An 18,670-nucleotide genomic window follows, 5' to 3' on the forward strand; every position below is an offset into this window, starting at 1 on the left:
CTTTATTTGATTCCAAAAGCCTCCAGAAGTGAGTCACTGTGGAAGGAATGAAAAAGGAGGAGTTACGATGCTCTGGCAAGAAAGCTAGACAATTTGCTCATTGAGCCCTGCTGGACTGAAGAGCCAGACCAAGGAAAGATGCGGGTGACGCCACCCTGACCAGCTGTCTCAGGTCACACCTCCAGAAATGAGAGCGCCTTATCTAAATGAGTGCTTATCACTGCCCCTGGACTGAAGTGTGTGCTCCACAAACATTGACTGTGATAGCAAGATGAAACAGCTGTGGCAATATTTTATAACTACGGCAGGCATTTAAAACCATTTTCAGCTTTATCCAATGTGTGAGCATTTTTTCTGTTACTTCTTGTGGTAGTTTGAGATTATTTCTGAATCCCAAAAAGAGAAAGATTATGTTTGTAAATGAATCCTTTCCTCTAGGTGGGATACCCTTTTTATTGTAATCAATTTAGTTGAGGGGTTTCTAGACTCAGGTTGATCCCTGCCCCCTTGCTGGGTCTGCTCTGAATGGACACTCACACAGACACACAGGAAGAGAGAGTTCTGTCGTTTTTGATCCAGCCCTGTGACAACGGAGAAGGCTCAAACAGCTGGGAAAGATGAACTGAGAGCTTACAGCTGAGGCTGGAAAGAGCTCAGACCAGCCGGGACTGATATAGGAGGCCTGGAAAGAAACAAGCCCTATGCCAGGAGAGAGGACTGCAGGACCACTTAAGCAGGAAGCCTCAAGTGCCTGGGTCCATGGAGATCAAGATGAAAGGGTGAGCCCGGAGGGGAAGCAGAGACCAGCCAGAGATCACAGCCATCTTGCTTCAACACATTGGCAACTGACTTCGGTGAGAAAGCACCTCCTATGGTGCCTTGAGTTAGACTTTCCACGGCCTCAGGACTAAGCTTTTACCCCAAATAAGTACACTTTATAAAAGCCAACAGATTTCTGGTACTTTGCATCAGCACCCTTTTGGCAGACTAATAACTTTTTATTATAAAATAATTTCTGACTTAAGGACAGCTACAAAAATAATACAAATGCATTTAAAAAACTCCAACATACCTCATGCTGAATCCCCAGCTCTACCAATTTTAGCATTTTATCATCTTTGCCTATCTATCATCTATCTATCTATCTATCTATCTATCTATCTATCTATCTATCTATCTATCTATCTATCTACTATCTATCTATCACCAGATTCCTCTAGGTCCTTGGCTTTGTTACATAAAAGAATTTAAGAACATGCCAGTTCAATTAGGCCAGTAGTTTATTAAGGAAATGAGAGAAGAGAATAGAAATGGGAGAAAATAACCGATTATGGCTCCCAGGTATACTTGTGGGCTGGTCCAGCCAGAAAGATAGAATGAGAGAGAGCTTGTGTGATTGCTTTTTAAACCATTGATTACCTTTCCCCTTGTCAATGTTGGGGGGAGGAGTCCCAGCTATTTGCTGTTTTGATTGGTTACCCCACCCATCAATTCCCCCCTGCTGGGGGGGAGGCAATGTTAAGGTCCCTTGAGAACATCTGGGGCTTTTCCATGATCCTGGATGAAATCCCAAATAGGGTTTCTTGCAAAGTTCTTCCAGGAGACTTCTGGGAGGGGTCTTTCCTTCAGGGGATTCCAGGCAGTTTCACATGTTTCATGGCTGTGGTTTTCTGCTAGGTCCCATATTGCCTTCTCATTCCTCAAACTAGCCTGTTTCTACTCCCCCCTCAGAGGGTTTACACCCTATTCTTAAGGGGGTACTGAAGGACGATGGTCATTCTTCTGTAATGACCTCCTGCTGATTAGGGGCAGTAGACCCTACCTGACAAGGTGTAAAACCCTCTTGCTACTCTATCATGGTTGAGGGAAGACAAATCTGGCATCATGGGTGGAGCTGGATGAAATCCAGCTAACAAGGCACTGATTCTGGAAAAAATAAACTGAATTAGAATTTTGAAGATATGTGGTCCCACTAAAAGGATAGTGGGCCACAAGAGTAGGGAAGCCCAGGTGCTGCAAAGGCTGCATCCTCCCGGAGCTGGTGGGCTTCACCTTACAGGTTTCAAATGTTCCCTAGGACCATTTCAGAGTGACTTTCATAGAGGCAGCACTCCTCTTTAAGGACAGACATGCTCATCCCTACGCTGCTGCTCACGTGCTAAGGGCCTTGTGATCTTGCAGCACCACTGCAGCAAGAAAGTCCGTTTGCTGTTTTTGAGCTTCTAAGGCACGTCTAGTTTATTCTATGCCGTTAGCTCTAGGGAGAGATTGTAGTGAACAGCAGGGGTTGGTTTAAATTGTCAATCCCAGTCTTTCCTGCTGGTGGTTATGCCTAAGACAGCCAAGAGGAGGATGGAGAGGCACTGCTCTAGACATAAACTCACAAAGACAGTATAGGTAACAGCAAGACAAGCACGTGGTCGACAACATAAAGACAGTTCTTAAGGAAGCCATTCCTTCATCTTATAGGCATGTTCATTAACTACTTAGAAAATGAATTAAGTTTACCAGAACTATTAACATATTCAACATCCCTCTGCATATGATCTAGAATAGAAAAGATATCATCATAATCAGCAGGTATATAGGTACAGTACTTAATGCTAATCAGCACACAAGTTCCCCTTTGAGATCCAATGAATAGGTTTAAGCTCTGGGTTTGCCATACCACACACGTGATCTCTCCATGGGAGCAGGTCACAATGCCATTTGTGTTTAGATCTTACTCACATCACTCTGGTAATCACTGCTCCACTTGGTATGCCCTTTGCACAGCCAGTGTGTTGCAGTACCTTGGACCCTAGAGAGAAGCTAGGAAGGTAGACTCCAGTAGTTCACTGGCCTGGTGCATGGTGCCCTTTGCTGAAATAGTGCCAGTCCGAAGGCAATATCCATTGTGCATCTGGCCATATTGCGCAATCACCAGCTGCTGCAGGAGTCTGAAACTGCGTCATGCTCTCCATCCACTTCAGGAGCATGTTCAGACACGTAGTAGAAACTTTTATTGTTTTGGAGGTCAGTGACCAATCTAGCCAATAACTCAAATGGAGAGACACAATGCAGGGTATTTGCACCTGGCCTGAACACACAAGAGAGACTGATAATACTGAAGTTTGTCACTTTTGATTCTTATTCACTTTTTTTTTCTTTTTTCTTTTCTCTTTTATTATTATCTCTTATACACTTTTTAAACACTTCCAATGCAATATATAACATATTAAATGAATATAACTAAGTACTTTGCTTTTTACTTTTACACCTTTACCATGATTACATTAATTAACAGATATTTTACTTTAGCAGTACAGAAAAACTACTTTCTCAATTATTTTATGAAAATCTAAGCTTCCCAATGAATCAAGATTGTCTTTCCTTACCACCATTTTAACATGCAGATTGTGGTGGCCTCTGACAAGTTCTCTTGTTATGAAGTTACTTTTTTGCTATCAATATCAGTTTAGGTTTCTAATAATTGCTTCCTGGAATTAGCCATTGTATTAGCCAAAGGGGTGCTGATGCGAAATACCAGAAATCTGCTGGGCATTATAAAGGGTATTTATTTGGGGTGGGAGCTTACAGTTACCAGGTCATAAAGCATAAGTTACTTCCCTCACAAAAGTCTATTTCCACGTGTTGGACCAAGATGGCTGCTGATGTCTGCGAGGGTTCAGGCTTCCTGGGTTCCTCTAGGCTTGGCTCCTCTGTTTCCTCCACAAGGTCAGCTGTAGACTATGAGACTCTCTAGGTTTGCCTCTTTCCACAAGGTCAGCTGTAGACTATCAGGTGAACAGCTTTGTCTCTTTCCCTGGGGCTCCAGCTTCAGTATCAAACTCCAACATCAGAAACTCTAACCTCTGTTCTTTGCCATGCCTTTTATCTGTGAGTCCCCACCCATTGGTGGGTGGTGACTCAATGCCCTAATCATAACTTAGTCATGCCCAGGTACAGATCAGATTATAAACATAATCCAATATTTCTTTTTTGAATTTGTCAATTATATTAAACTGCTACAGCCATTCAAATGCTTCAGTTTAGAAGATGCTTTCACAAACTCCCCAGAATTAACCATAACCACAAAGAATTTTAATTTATTTAATTGGTATTCTATAAACCTGGGGTGATAACACCTAAGCTAAATAAAACTGAATAGTCCTAAAAGCAGACTGACTGCTAGGTTCTGGAATAATTATAATTGTTTAATTTGTTTTAAAAGATCTTTTCATAGCTTTCAAGGACATTCCCTTTACTTACTGAAATTTGGTAATAAATTTTTTTTTTAAGATATATTTTTTATTTATTTATCTCCCCTTCTCCGCCCTCCCCCCACCCCCCACCCGCCCCCCAGTTGTCTGCTCTCTGTGTCCATTCGCTGTGTGATCTTCTGTGTCCGTTTATATTCTTGTCAGCAGCACCGGGGATCTGTGTCTCTTTTTGTTGCGTCATCTTGCTACGTCAGCTCTCCATGTGTGTGGCGCCATTCCTGGGCAGGCTGCACTTTTTTTGCATGGGGCGGCTCTCCTTGCAGGGTGTACTCCTTGCGCATGGGGCTCCCCTACACGGGGGACACCCCTGCATGGCACGGCACTCCTTGCACACATCAGCACTGCGCATGGGCCAGCTGCACACAGGTCAAGGGGGCCCAGGGTTTGAACCTTGGACTTCCCATGTGGTAGGTGGACACCCTATCCGTTGGGCCAAATCCACTTCCCTGGTAATAGAATTATTAACCACCTTTATTTTTAGGCTATTAAAAGGTTTAAATTGAGGAATTACAGGACAAACTGATTCTTAATTCCCCGGTATAGAACACAGAGTTTCAGTCTGCCACATCTAGTCCCTCCCTCAGAGCTCTTGCAAAGAGAAGGCCCTGGGGGCTGGGTAGGTCAAAAAGCTCAGGAAAATCTTTTTCTCTTTCCCAGTAGTTTCTTTATTTAGATTTCTATATGACGGTTCCATCCTGCTTATCCTAATTTGGGCTTCAGGAATATTCATTCACATATGTAATTGCATACTTAATTTTTAACAATTTGAATAGAACTCTTTTAAGAATTTTCATTTGTCAGTTTCCTTATTACCATATTATCATATTACCATCTGATATGAAGATTTACACTAAGCAAATAAGTAATCTTGTTATTTGCATTTTGCTTGGAAACTAGATATTTGTATATCTCAAATATTGGAGATATTTGGAAGTCTGCAACAGCTTAATTCCCCAACTCCTGTGCCTGCCCCCGCCCTCCAGGATAACTATCTAGATCCTTCAAATAGGTTGAAATTTGGGAGTGAGAACCACTCCCAAACCACTCTGTTTTCTTTGAAAACAAAAGCACTTTCTTCAATTTACTCCGAAAGAAGTCCTGTTTCTGAAGTGGGTGAGCAATCTCTATTCAATATGCCCAGGTTATTTTTAAAAGGAGTGATATTTTTGTGAATGCTCGTTATTTTTTAAAATTTTAGTCAAAAACCATTTTTTAAATGATGGAAGTAGTACCTGTGCATTGAATAAATTTGAAAAACACTGAAAAGAAAAAAAGTCATTCCAACCCCAATACCCCAGAACAACCACTGTTACTACTGGGGACTCTTTCATTCTAGTTTCTTTTCTATACATTTTAAACAAGTTTCATTTTAATAACCATAAAAATGCTACTTTGTTATTTATGGGGGGTGAGAGAGCAAATGGTTGGGCTCAAATCTTCCTGGTTCTGCCCTTACTTGCGGTATAAACTTGAGCAAGTCATTTAACTGTTCTGTGCCTCAGTTTCCCCATGTGTAAAATGGAGTGATGATTCACTTACTTCATGGGGTTGTTATGAGGACTAAACAGTGCTTAAGATGTAGTAACTACTGGGTAATTGTTAGCATTTCTTTCTGTTTAGTATTTCCCCATGGTTTTTTACTTTTTACTTTAAAATTTTTAAAAATTTCTTTCTTTGTGGTGGTAATATATGTCATATATATAGCTCATAAAATTTTTAAGCATACAATTGAGTGGTATTAATTATATCTACAATGTTGTACCGCAATCACTACCACACCCATATTATTTATTTATTAACATACTTTTTAAAAATATTTTTTTAAAAAGATAAATAGATCACACAAAATGTTACATTAAAAAATATGAGGTTCCCATATACCTCACTCCCCACATCCCCCACTCCTCCCACATCAACAACTTCTTTCATTAGTGTGGTGCATTCCCCATGTTATTTTAAAACTCTTCATAAACACAGTTTTATTCATAAACGTTGAGCATGGACCCTCGTAGTTTTCTCATCTAATTCTCTTTTATTGTGGATCATGTAGGCGGTTTTCTACTCTTTTATTTTGTTATTGCAGATGGCAGATCCTGAATTAATTGAAAGGTTGACCAAGAAAATAGCCAAGACTCTGGTGATCAAAGGCCCTGCCCAAAGGCCTTGTTTCCTAAGGACATACTTTCTGCAGTTCCAAACAGAGGCTGAGGGCATTTCAGATGAATGTGGAAATGATGCTTCACATCTAAAATGCTGAAAAAAATGAAATTATAGATTTGAAGGCATTTCTTAAATAGTCCCAGGTTTTCTCTTTTAAATTTATATATAATTTTGTGCTAACAATTGAGATTATTGTTCTTATCCCCTTATGTATCTGTAAAGAGTTCCAGTGCTGACACTGAGGCAAATAAATAGTATTTAGTTCTGGTCTGTTACTTAATTTTAATCATTTACCTTTCACAGATTAAAAAACAAAACAAAACATATACTTTTGTTTTAATAACAGTTTATTGTTCCACTCCCCAAATTGTAAAATCACTTTTAGCTACCTTTATTAATGGTTCAATTAAATATGATACAGACTATTATAATTTTTTAATTGGCTAAAACAATTATGGCATCCACTATTAAAGTTACTTTTCTGAGATGTAATTGATTTAGTTGCTTGGAAAAGCTATCATTTACAGAACCTGAAATTCAAAATAATTTTAAAATTAAAAAAAAATGTTTGGCTTGTAGAAAAGTTGCAAAAATAGTCCAAAGAGTACCTGTACATGTTATTCAGCTTCCCCTATGTAACATCTTACACAAACATGGTATAGACATCAAAACCAGGAAACCAACATGGCCATAGTTCTACTAGAATGGTAGAATGTCCTTCAGTTTGGACTTGTCAGATGCTTCCTTACACTAGAATGAGATTACGTATTTTTGGCAAGAATATCACAGAAGTGATATCATATCCTTCTCAGGACATCCCATCAGAGGGGTCATGAGTTTGCTTTGTCGTTATTGACAATGTTAACCTTGTTCACTGAGTCTCTCCACTGTAAGTTACTATCTTTCCCTTTGTAGTTATTAAAAATATTGGGGAAAATATCTGGAAACAATATATCTCATAAGGGTTTAATATCCAGAATATACAAAGAGATCCTACAACCAACAAAAAAAAGACAACCCAATTAAAAAAGGAGTAAATGACTTGAACAGACATTTCTCTGAAGAAGATATACAAATGGCCAATAAGAACATGAAGAGATACTCAACATCATTAGCCATTAAGAAAATGCAAATCTAAACCACAATGATATACCATGTCATACCCACTAAAATGGCTACTATTAAAAAAACAGAAACATAACTAGTGCTAAAGAGCATGTGGAGAAATAGGAACACTTGTTCATTGTGGTGGAAATGGAAAATAGTACAGCCGTTGTGGAATACAGTTTGGTGGTTTCTCAGAAAGTTAAGTACAGAATTACCGAGATCCAGGACTCCAATAGCTCTTGGAACACCAATGTTCATAGAGGCATTATTCACAACTACCAAAAGGTGGACGCAGCCCAAGTGTCTATTAACCAATGAATGGATAAGCAAAATGTGGTATATACATACACTCAACACTCTTTGGCTGTAAAAAGCAATGAAGTTCTGAAACATGCAACAACATAGATGAAACCTGAAGACCTCATGTTGAATGAAATAAGCCTGACAAAAAAAGGACAAATAGTGCATGAGCTCACCGGTATGAAACAATTAGACTATGTAAGCAAATTCATAAGCTAGAAAGTAGAATAGAGTTTATCAGTGGCCAGCGTAGGGTTAGGGAATGGGGACTTAATGCTTCATTGGTACGGAGTTTCTGTTTGGAATGAGAGAAAAGTTTTGATGATGGGTGGTGGTGATGGTAGCACAACATTGGGAAACTAAACAATATCACTGAATTGTATGTTTGAAAGTAGTTAGAAGGGGTAATTTTTGGTTGTATGTATGTTACAAGAATAAAAGTTTAAAAAACCATGGAACTGTACAACACAAACAGTGAACCCTAAACTATGGCTTTTGGTTAACAGTATAATTACTATAATATTGTCTTACTAATTGTAACAAAGGTGGCACATTAATGCTCTAATGCAAAGTGTTAATAAGAGGGAAAACAATGTGAAGGTGTGTGTATGGGAATTCTGTACTTTCTGCATGACTTTTCTATAAACCTCCAAGTTTTCTAATAAAAAAATAACAATAAAGCACAGGGAACTAAAGTACTTGACATTAATAATATGGAATATGGTCTGTACATGTGTGGGGGCAGTTTAAGTCCATTAAGAACCTCATCTTAGGGGGAAGTGGATGTGGCTCAGGTGACTGAGCTCCCGCCTATCACATGGGAGGTCTGTTGTTTGGTTCCCATTGCCTCCTAAAGAAGACAGCGAGTTGGCATGACAGACAGGTGCGACTAGCTGATACAACAAGATGATGCAACAAGAAACACAAGAAGAAAGGACATAATGGTAGACACAACAAAGCAGGGAGCAGAGGTTCCCGGTGCCTCCTAAAGAAAACAAGCAAGAGAGTGAGATGATGCAATGGGCAGGCATGGTAAGTTGACCCAACAAGAGACACAAGAAGAAAAAACATAATGAGAGACAGAACAAAGCAGGAAACAGAGGTGACTCAAGTTATTAGATGCCTCCCTCCCATATCAGAGGTCCCAGGTTCAGTTCTTGGTGCCTCCTAAAGATACAGCACACAGCAAGTGCAAACAATGATGGGGTGGAGAGAAATAAATAAATAAACAAACCTTTGGGAGAAAAAAAGAACCTTATCTTAGGGTGAAGGGATTTATGAGCTTGCCCAATGTCAAATAGGCTGTAAGTGAAGGAAACAGGCTGGGAATTAGGTCTTCTGGGTTCCACAGCTCGTGCTCCCACCTGAGCTGTAAAGCAGAGCCTCAGCAGGTCACTGCTCTCCTCTCCAGCCTCGTTGCTTAATGTTCTGTCCCTCTGCCATCTCTGTGCCAGACTTGGGGAACTTTCTGTTCCTCCTATGCCACATCCTCTCCCTCTGAGCCCCCACACTCTTCACATCCTCCTCACCTGGGTCGCGCCTCCTCAGCCTTGCTCAGCAGTCACGGTCTCTTGGTTTAGGGCCCCTGCCCTACTCTCTTGCAGCAGCCACAGCTTCCCCACCATCCACCGCAGCACGCCTTATCATAATCGCCTGCTGGTTTGTTTCCCGTCAGGCAGCAAACTCTGGGAGATGGGGACAGCCTCTGCCTTGCCATGCTGTAACTAACCCCAGTGCGGCCACACCATCTGGAACAGGGGAGAGCCTCAGTAAAGACTTGCTGAGTGAATAAAGGAAAAATATTTGCTTTGTACTTTTAAAAGTTCATGCACTGAAAATGTACAAATATTGAAATGGGTTAATCATGTCAAGTACTTTGTGCCCGGGGTGTAGTTCAGTGCTCCGTGAATGTCACCTGCTGCTTTCTTCACCCCTGTTCTCACTGCATCTGCCCCTCTCTCTCCCTGGTTTTCACGTCTGGTGTTGATTCTCCTCTGACCCCAACACTGGTACTTCCACACGTTAGTGTTGGATCTCTCATTCGAGAACAATGCGCAGAACCATGTGCCTCTCAGTCCTCGGGTGTCAGGGTAGGGGAAGAGCCTACTGTCGCCCCAAGGGAGGGACGAAGACGTGCTCACGGGAGGAGGGATGCTTCCCAGCTCAATTAGCATCTGTCTTTGCAAGGAGTGCTTGCTTCAGAAGTAACCTGGAGGGCCCCAGCTTGTCCGCTTCCCTCTGGAGAAGATCGCACCAGAATGAGAAGCCAGACCCACACTCACACTCCTGATAGACCTGGGATGGAGAGGTAGGATGGAGAAGGAACCCTCTCGGCTGAGGCCTTGAAACAGAAATGAGACAGAGGCGGCCTTCTCCTCTAGAAGGAAGTGGTGTTTTCCCCGAAGAGGGGCTGGGTTGCCGTGCGGCGTGACCTGCTAGGGGCAGGGGGGGGAGCCCCGAAGGCTGATGTGCGAGAGCCTTCCTGCTTCACCAGGGAAGGACGCCCGAGCTGAAGGAACACAACCTTGGCTTCCTCTGTCAGTGAGACCAGGGGCCCTCCACACCTTCTCAGCCACGACCCGGAGACACCAATGTGCTTGAGGACAACCGACCACAGATTGCTTTCCAGGAGATTCCTGCTCCTTCTCTAGCACACAGAGCTTTATTTGCAGACAGCTGTTCTTGGCAGCTTTCTCAGGTTCCCAGACTTTTCCCCTACTTTGGAGCATTTGGGTTCTATTTTTACTGAGACAGGAGAAGTTTCCATGTTTGAAAACAGCTGCCATGTAGAGAACGGTTGTACTGTTTTTGCCTACCCAGCCTGCTTTCCTCCACCTGCCTCCTGGAGACAGACCATGCCCAGGGCTGAAGAGGTGGGCACGTGACCAAGCCGGGCCAATCGGAATCTTCCTTCGGCCTGGGGCGGGAGCCCTTCTTCAGAGTTACCTGGCCACCTCCTTGACTGAAGGCTGCATTCAACTGCAGGAGAGAGGAGAAGAGCACTGTGCGTGTGGAAGCAGCAGGGAGAGGGCAGAGAACCTCGAGCCCCCGAATCCATGTCCATCCCAGGCCTTTTCAGTTCTGTGAGTTGGAGCATTCCCACTTCGCTTTAGCTGGAGTTGAGCTTCTTGATATATGAGAACAGCAGAAAGCCTTGTTCCTTCCTTGAGTTTTAAGTTGAGCCCGGCTGTGGGTGCCTCCAGGTTCAAGGGGCCAGAGCGAGCTGGGGCCAGGCCGTGCAATAGTTAGCCGACAGTTTCTTGTTCTCATAATCGATGGGCTCGTTCCTGAAAACCTGCTTGGCGTTGGCAAGGATGTGGCGGGGCAAGAGTGGTGGACCCCCGTGCCCTGCTGGAGGGAGTGTAAGGGGTCCAGCAGTTTGGCCAGCACTCGGCCACCACAGAGAGTAGTCAGTTGTCTTGCCAGCTTTGCTCCAGTAACCCTGTCCTGGATCTCCTCCTGCAATTTACAGATGAGGAAAGTGAGGTTAAATAGTTACAAACACCCAAGTTCACACAACTAGCAAGTGCAGGAGCTAGGATTTATACTTGGGGTCTCTTTGACACAAATTCCCACACTCCCACCCTGTGGGGCTGCCTCACTGGTCCTTCCCAAGGCTGATGGGCACAGCCGCCATGGTTAAGGAAGTGCCCGCAGCGCCACGTTGCCTCTGCCAAGCAGCCCACCTGTATTTTCACTTTTGGCCAGAGATTTTGTCCTCTATCAGTTGCCTCGCTCAGGCTCTGTCATTCCAGGGGCCTCCACGTGCAAGGTCTGTGCACAACCTTCATGGTTTGCCAATGAACTTGCCTGGCCACCTCAGAGTACACATGTGTACTCTGAGAAAGCTGAGGCTCCGAGAGTATGTGACCTTTTTAATATCAAATAGGCAGTAAAAGATAAGGTGGGGTAGTGGTTGCCTAAGACTGGGAGTGGGAGGGAGGGAAATGAGAACTGACTGCTATGGATACAGAATTTCTTCTACAATTGATTGTGGCAATGGTTACACAACTCAGTGAATCTACTGAAACCCTGGAATTACACACTTTAAATAGGTGGGTTGTGCAATATATGAATTATACCTTAATAAAGCTGTTACTAAAAAAATCATAGTTAAATTAATTTCAGTAAATCTAAAATATAGATTTTTTTCTTTAATTTATTTTTAATTGTCCTTTTTAAAAAAGATAAATAGATCACAAAAAATGTTACATTAAAAAAATGAGTTTCCCATATACTGCCCCCCACTCCTCCCACATCAACAACCTCCCTCATCATTGTGGCACATTCATTGCATTTGGTTACGGCGGCTTGCTCGGTCGGTAGAGGTGGGGTCTGGCTGCGGACGAGGGGTCGGTCCAGCTCTGGACGAGGGGTCGGTCCCGCTTGGGACGAGGGGTCGGTCCGGCAGCAGACGAGGGATTGGTCTCACAAGGGGTTGCGCGGTTTGGCTGACGGGGTCGCCCGGCAAAGCCGGCGACGAAGGGGTCACCCGGAGAAGCAGGTGACGAAGGGGTCGCCCGGAGAAGCAGGCGACGAACTGGGGACAAGGGAGGCCAGGCCCTTGTCAGGGGCTCTCAGGACTGGAGGGCGCACGGCAGAAGAACTACCGTGGAGACAAGGTAAATACGCAGGTCCACTTTATTGAGGGAGAGGCAACAGTTTTATAGGGGCTGGGGAAGGCTGATTGGTCGAAGCCACGCCCTGTTCTGATTGGTTGCCGGCGAAAGGTCAGTGGGCGGTACTGGACGGGGGAGGGGTGGTGGTTAGGGATTGGCTGTCGCTGTTGCTGGGGGAAGGGGCAGGGTTTAGGGATTGGTGGCTGCTGTTGCTGGGGTGGAGGGCAGACTGGATTTTTCCGCCCACGCCTGGCTGTTGCTGCTGTCGGGGGAGGGGAAAAGGGCAGACTGGAATTTTCCGCCCTGTGCCTGCCCAGGGAGAAAGAAGAAGGGTGCCGCCCCACAGGCATCGTGTGGTGCCATCCGGGAGGAGGGGCGGCCGCGGAAGCATGGCTGCTGAGAAGGGGAGACCCGAGGGCACTCTGCACCCATGCCGAGCTCCCTTCAGGGGTGGCGGTGGGCCCGACCAGCCACCCTATTATGGGGGCAGCAGCTTGGCCTGCCGCGGCTGCTCTCCTGCTAGGCCAGCAAACCACACTTCAGCCTGAAGGGTGGCCGCATTTGGTGAATACATTTTGGAGCACTGCTGCACCGCACGGATTATTGCTGAGATCAGCTCAGCAATAGGTTGGCTTGAAGGGAAGGCAGCGTAGAACTTTACAAAATAAAGGACAGAGAGAGACACACAAGAAAGGAGATAAACATGGGACCAGGGGACTCACAGCTTCGGGAACTGAAAGCCTCAACCTTAGTTCCCACCTCATGTTTATTGGAAACTACCGAGCAGCTGTCTGCTATCAGAACTGCAACATCATCAACAATAATTGGGAACAATTGCAACATCTACAATAGAACAGATGTAACATTTACAATAAGGAACAGGTAAGCCAGTTTCCCACAACAGATTATAGTTAATATTGTAGTTTTACACTCTCCCCCAGTCCATTCAGTGGGTTATGGCAGGGTATATAATGTCCGGCATCTGTCCCTGCAATATCATTTAGGACAACTCCAAGTCCCAAAAATGCCCCCACATCACACCTCTTCTTCCCTCTCCTGCCCTCAGCAACTCTCATGACCACTGTCTCCACATCAATGGTACAATTTCTTCTGTTGCTAAATACGGAATTTTAAAGAAGGTAAAGCAGAGCCTGTAGTCCAGGTCTTGCCAAAACCAGACCAAATCAATCGCCTCAGACTGCTCTCCCAACACCAGTAACAGACAGGCCCTTCACACTGTGCTCCTCTAGGTCCTTGACCCACTAGAAGTATCCTTTTAACATTTTTCCCCCAGGAAGGGCATGGGCCCTGCCTGAGTTGTCCACACACTCTTTCCCAGTTCCAGTACAAAATAAAGGCCTAAGGTCTCTTCTGATGCTGAATGCCTAGGGCGTTGTTTTAAAGATTGATTTATTTATTTCTCCCATCCTGCTGCCCGGTTGGCTGCTCTCTGTGGCCATTCGCTGTGTGTTCTTCTGTGTCTGCTTGTGTTCTCATTAGGAGGCTCCGGGAACCGATCCTGGGAGCTGATTCCCTGGTGGGTCCCTGCCGTTTCTGAGCAGGTTGCCTGGAATCAGGGTGCCGTCTGCGGAGCAGGGCTGTCCTGTACCCTGCCCTCTCTCCTGTCACCCTGTTAGGCTAGGTGCCCACGTAGGGTAGACACCTGTTCTCTCTTGTTTGTCCCAGAGTCCCCAGTGCCTCCTGTCCTGTTACTCCATTTTATTGTCTTCAAAGCACTTGTTATTTAGTCTATATAATGTCTCCCACCCACTAAAATGAAAATCTTCCCGGGGCATGTGGGAAGTTACCATCCCCTTCACCTCCATACCTTGCCCACAGTAGGTGCTCAATAAGGTAGCAGTTTAATGAATGAACACAATCTTATTGTTGAAGAAATATGTGAGTGAATAAATTATAATTTCAGATTCCCAAAGTGTTTTTCATAAGATTTTGTAGGAAGTAGATAGACTGATTTAATTTGAATTTAATCTTTGTTCTCTTTCACCCAGTGTCCAGGAGAAAAGTGCCCTATGGGCAGGAAAGTTATCTGTTGTGTTCATTTCTGCACCTTGTCTATAGTAGGAGCATGATAGTTGTTGTTGAGTGAATGAATAAATGAACACTGTAATATTTGCTGAAGGAAAAAAATGTGTGAGTGACAATGGAAAAGTCTCCTGACAGGAGAGGAAGAAGGAGCAAAAAATCTGTTCCACAGAGTCACCAACTCTCCATTTTAATGTTTCTGTCTGTCCTATCTGGGCCTGTGCATGACTCAAATGCCAAGGCAAGGATAACCTAAGGACCAGCACACACCCGGCCATGGGTGTGGGTCACTTACCTCAAGAACTCCCTGAATCACCTCCTGTCCAGTCCTCCACCTCCATCTGCCTTGGCTCTCAGCTTTGAGACCCTTCCCAGCCCTGCCTTGGATGACGCATTTTGAGATCTGAATCTTAGCACTAGCCATTGGACTGGCGTGAGTCCAGCATTCTGGCTCTAGCCCTGGCTATCGTCTCAGCACGTAGAGACACTCCTCTTTCCTACCCCGCCCTGTAGGCCAACAACCAGGCTGTTTCCTGCCCAGTGTCCCTCATAGTGGAGGGGAATTGGAAATTACTCTAGAAGACAGCTTACTTCTTGGGGCCTGCAAATATCTCTGGGTCCAGGGGATGATGGGTGACCTAATGTCCCACTCCATTCCTGGGCCCAAGCAGTACTGTCCTTCCAGAGCCAAGGGGGACCTCGTGCCATGCAGCTGGGCACCACGTGACTAGGTGTCCCATAGTCAGCCTTCCGTGAGCAGGTAATAGAGGCCATGCCTCCCCTTTGCCACTGGTACCCCAAACCAAACCTTTACCAAGAACTTCTGTGTCTCACTCTGCTTTTTCGATCCACATACAACTGAAAGAGGAAACACTGAGCTCCCAGGCTGAGGAGAATTTTCAGTAAGTGGTTCTTTGATTTGTGCCGGGCAGAATTGAGAGAGGGTCTATATTTCTTCCTTGGGTTCCCCTAAGGGCATCCTAATTGATTGAATGCGTCAAGAAGTTTGGCTCTGCCTGCCCACCAACTACAGAGCTAATTATCACATGTAACATTTGCTGAGTACCTATTAAATGATAGGTGGTGAGCTAGGTCATATATGTGTGTGTGTATACATACACACATACATATATACACACACATACATATATACACACCTATATATATAAACTTTAAGGATATATATAATTTCATTTATATGTATATTATAATATACAATCTCATTTTATCCCCAACACAGATCCGAAAGGGAGGAATTAAGTCATAGCACAAAGTCATAGTTGGTGAGTGGTAGGTTGTTAGTTTCCAAAAATCAGCTCTCTGGTACTTTGCTAAGTGGTTGTCACCTTTGCCTTTCACAAATTCCAGTGGTGCAGTTAACCCAATTAAATCTGCCTTTTAAAAAAGATTTGGGATTGAATAATTCCAGGAAGACCATAGGAGGCACTGTACAGTACACTGATTTGAGTGACTAAACCCCTCTCAGAGGGTTTATATTTTGGCAGTTGGCTGGAGGTTCCATCTAGCTCCCCTCCCGCTCCATCTCCCTCCCTCGCTTGTGGGTAGGCTCCTCTGGAGCTGAAGGGGAAGCAGACCCTGTGCATCAGGGGATCACACCTACTCCTGCTGACATTCAAGCCCACCACTGGACACTAGCAATGACCATATCAAAAGTGAAATTAGGAAAGCAATTCTAGTTACAGTAGCATCAAAAAAATAAAATTCTTAGGAATAAATTTAACAAAAAAAGGACAACACTTGTACACTGAAAAGTACAAAACACTATTGAAAGAAATTAAAGAAGAACTAAATAAATGGAACTACATCCTGTGTTCATGGATTGAAGACTTAATATTGTTAAAATGACCATACTCCTCAGATTCAACATAATCTCTACAAAGTTTTCCATGTGCCTTTTTTTGCAGAAATTGATAAGCTCATCCCAAAATGCTTATGGAAAAGAAGAACAAAGTTGGAGGACTTTAACTTCACAATTTCTAAGCTTACAATAATCAAGACAGTGTAGTACTGGCATAAGGCTAAAGATATAATAGATCAGTGGAACAGAATTGAGAGTTCAGAAATAAACCTTCACATTATGGTCAATTAATTTTCAACAAGGGTGCCAAGTCAATTAAATAGCAAAAGAATTGTCTTTTCAACATATGGTGCTGGGTCACTGGATATCCATATATCCATTGACCGAAGTATGAGGCTGGATCCCTACCTCATGCCATATACAGAAATTGACTCAAAGTGGTTCAGAGACCTAAATGTGAAAGCTAAAGCTGTGAAACTCTTAGAAGAAGACATAGGCATAAATCTTTATGGCTTTGGATTTGTCCATGGTTTCTTAGATATGATACTAAAAGCACAAGGCCCAAAAGAAAAAGTAGATAAATTGAACTTCATCAAAATTGGAAATGTTTGTGATTCAAAGGACACTATCAAGAAAATGAAAAGACAACCTATGGAATGAGAAAAAATATTTGCAAATTATATATTTAATAAGTCTAGTATTCAGAATATATAAAGAACTATTACAACTCAATAATAAAAATACAAATAACCCATTTAAAAATAGGCAAATGAAAAAGTGGGGAAAGGATTTGAATAAACATTTCTCCAAAGAAGATATATAAATGGCTGATAAGCGCATGAATAGATGCTTAACATCATTAGGTATTAGGGAATTACAAATCAAACCACAATGAGATCCCACTTGAAACTCATTAGGATGGCTATTATCAAAAAAGGAAAATAAGTGTTAGTATGGATGTGGAGAAATTGGAACTTTTGTACATTGCTGGTAGGGATGTGAAGTGGAAAGCAGTTTGACATTTCTTCAAAAAGTTTAACATAGAGTTACAATGTGACCCAGAAATCCCACTCCTAAGTCTAAATCCAAGAGAAGTAAAAACATATGTCCACCCAAAAAACTTGTACTTGAATGTTTGTAACAGCATTGCTTATAACAGCCAAAAACTGTGTTCCTGTCTCTGCTCCTCCCTCTTTGATCAATAGCCATATCTGCTTGTACCAGACCAGTGCATCCCTGAGACATGAAGTTAAAGTTTAGAGTAAACGGATTTGGCCATATTGTGTGTCTGGTCATCTGGGCTGTTTTTAACTCAGCAAAGTGGAAATTGTTGCCATCAGTCAACCCTTCATTGACCTCAACTACATGGTCTAATGGTCCAGTATGATTCCACCCGTGGCAAGTTCATCGGTAACATCAAGGCTGAAACTGTGAAACTTGTCATCAATGGGAAGCCCATATCTATCTTCCAGGGCTTCCATCTCTCCAACATCAAATGGAGTGATGCTGATGCTGAATACGTTGTGGAGTCTGCTGATACCGTCACTACTTTAGAGAAGCCAGAGACTCACCTGAAGGGTGGAGCCAAACAAGTCATCATCTCTGTTTCTCCTGCCAATGCTCCCATGTTTGTGATGGCATGAATCATGAGAAGTATGAGACCTCCCTCAAGATTGTCAGCAATGCTCCCTGCATCACCAACTGTCTGACCTTGCAGGCCAAAGTCATTCATGACAATTTTGGCATCATGGAGGGACTCATAACATAGTCCATGCTATAATTGCCATCCAGAAGGCTATGGATGACCCCTCTAAGAAACAGTGGTATGATGGCTAAGGGGCTGCCCAGAACATCATTCTCATCTATTGGCAGTACCAAGGCAGAGGGAAAGGTCATCCCTGAACTGAATGGGAATCTCACTGACATGGCCTGCATCCCCATTGTGTCCATCATGGACCCGAGCAGCCATTTGCAGAAAGCAGCCAAATACAATGACATCAAGAAGATGGTGACACAGGCATCAGAGGGCCACCTAAAGGGCATCCCAGGCTACCCTGAGGACGAGGTTGTCTCCTAAGACTTTTATTTTTTTTTCCATATTAGAGAATTTATGGATTTACAGAACAATCATGCATAAAATGCAGGATTCCCACACCCCATCCCACCACCACCACCTTGTATTCATGGGGAACATTTGTTACAATTGATGAAAGCACATTTTTATAATTTTTCTATTAATTAAAGTACATGTTTTAACTTTCTCCTGAGACTTTAATAGTGACACCCACTCCTCTACCTCTGATGCTGGGGCAAGCACTGCCCTTAATGACCGTTATGTCAAGCTCATTTCCTGGTGTCAC

At 43.5% G+C, this 18,670-nt stretch overlaps 1 pseudogene; it reads left to right on the forward strand.

The window, feature by feature from the left end:
* Window positions 1-759: 759 nt before the first annotated feature.
* Window positions 760-18,447, forward strand: LOC101425078 (glyceraldehyde-3-phosphate dehydrogenase-like; annotated as a pseudogene).
* Window positions 18,448-18,670: the final 223 nt, after the last annotated feature.

This window comes from Dasypus novemcinctus, chromosome 17, assembly GCF_030445035.2.
Source record: "Dasypus novemcinctus isolate mDasNov1 chromosome 17, mDasNov1.1.hap2, whole genome shotgun sequence".
Taxonomy (NCBI): domain Eukaryota; kingdom Metazoa; phylum Chordata; class Mammalia; order Cingulata; family Dasypodidae; genus Dasypus; species Dasypus novemcinctus.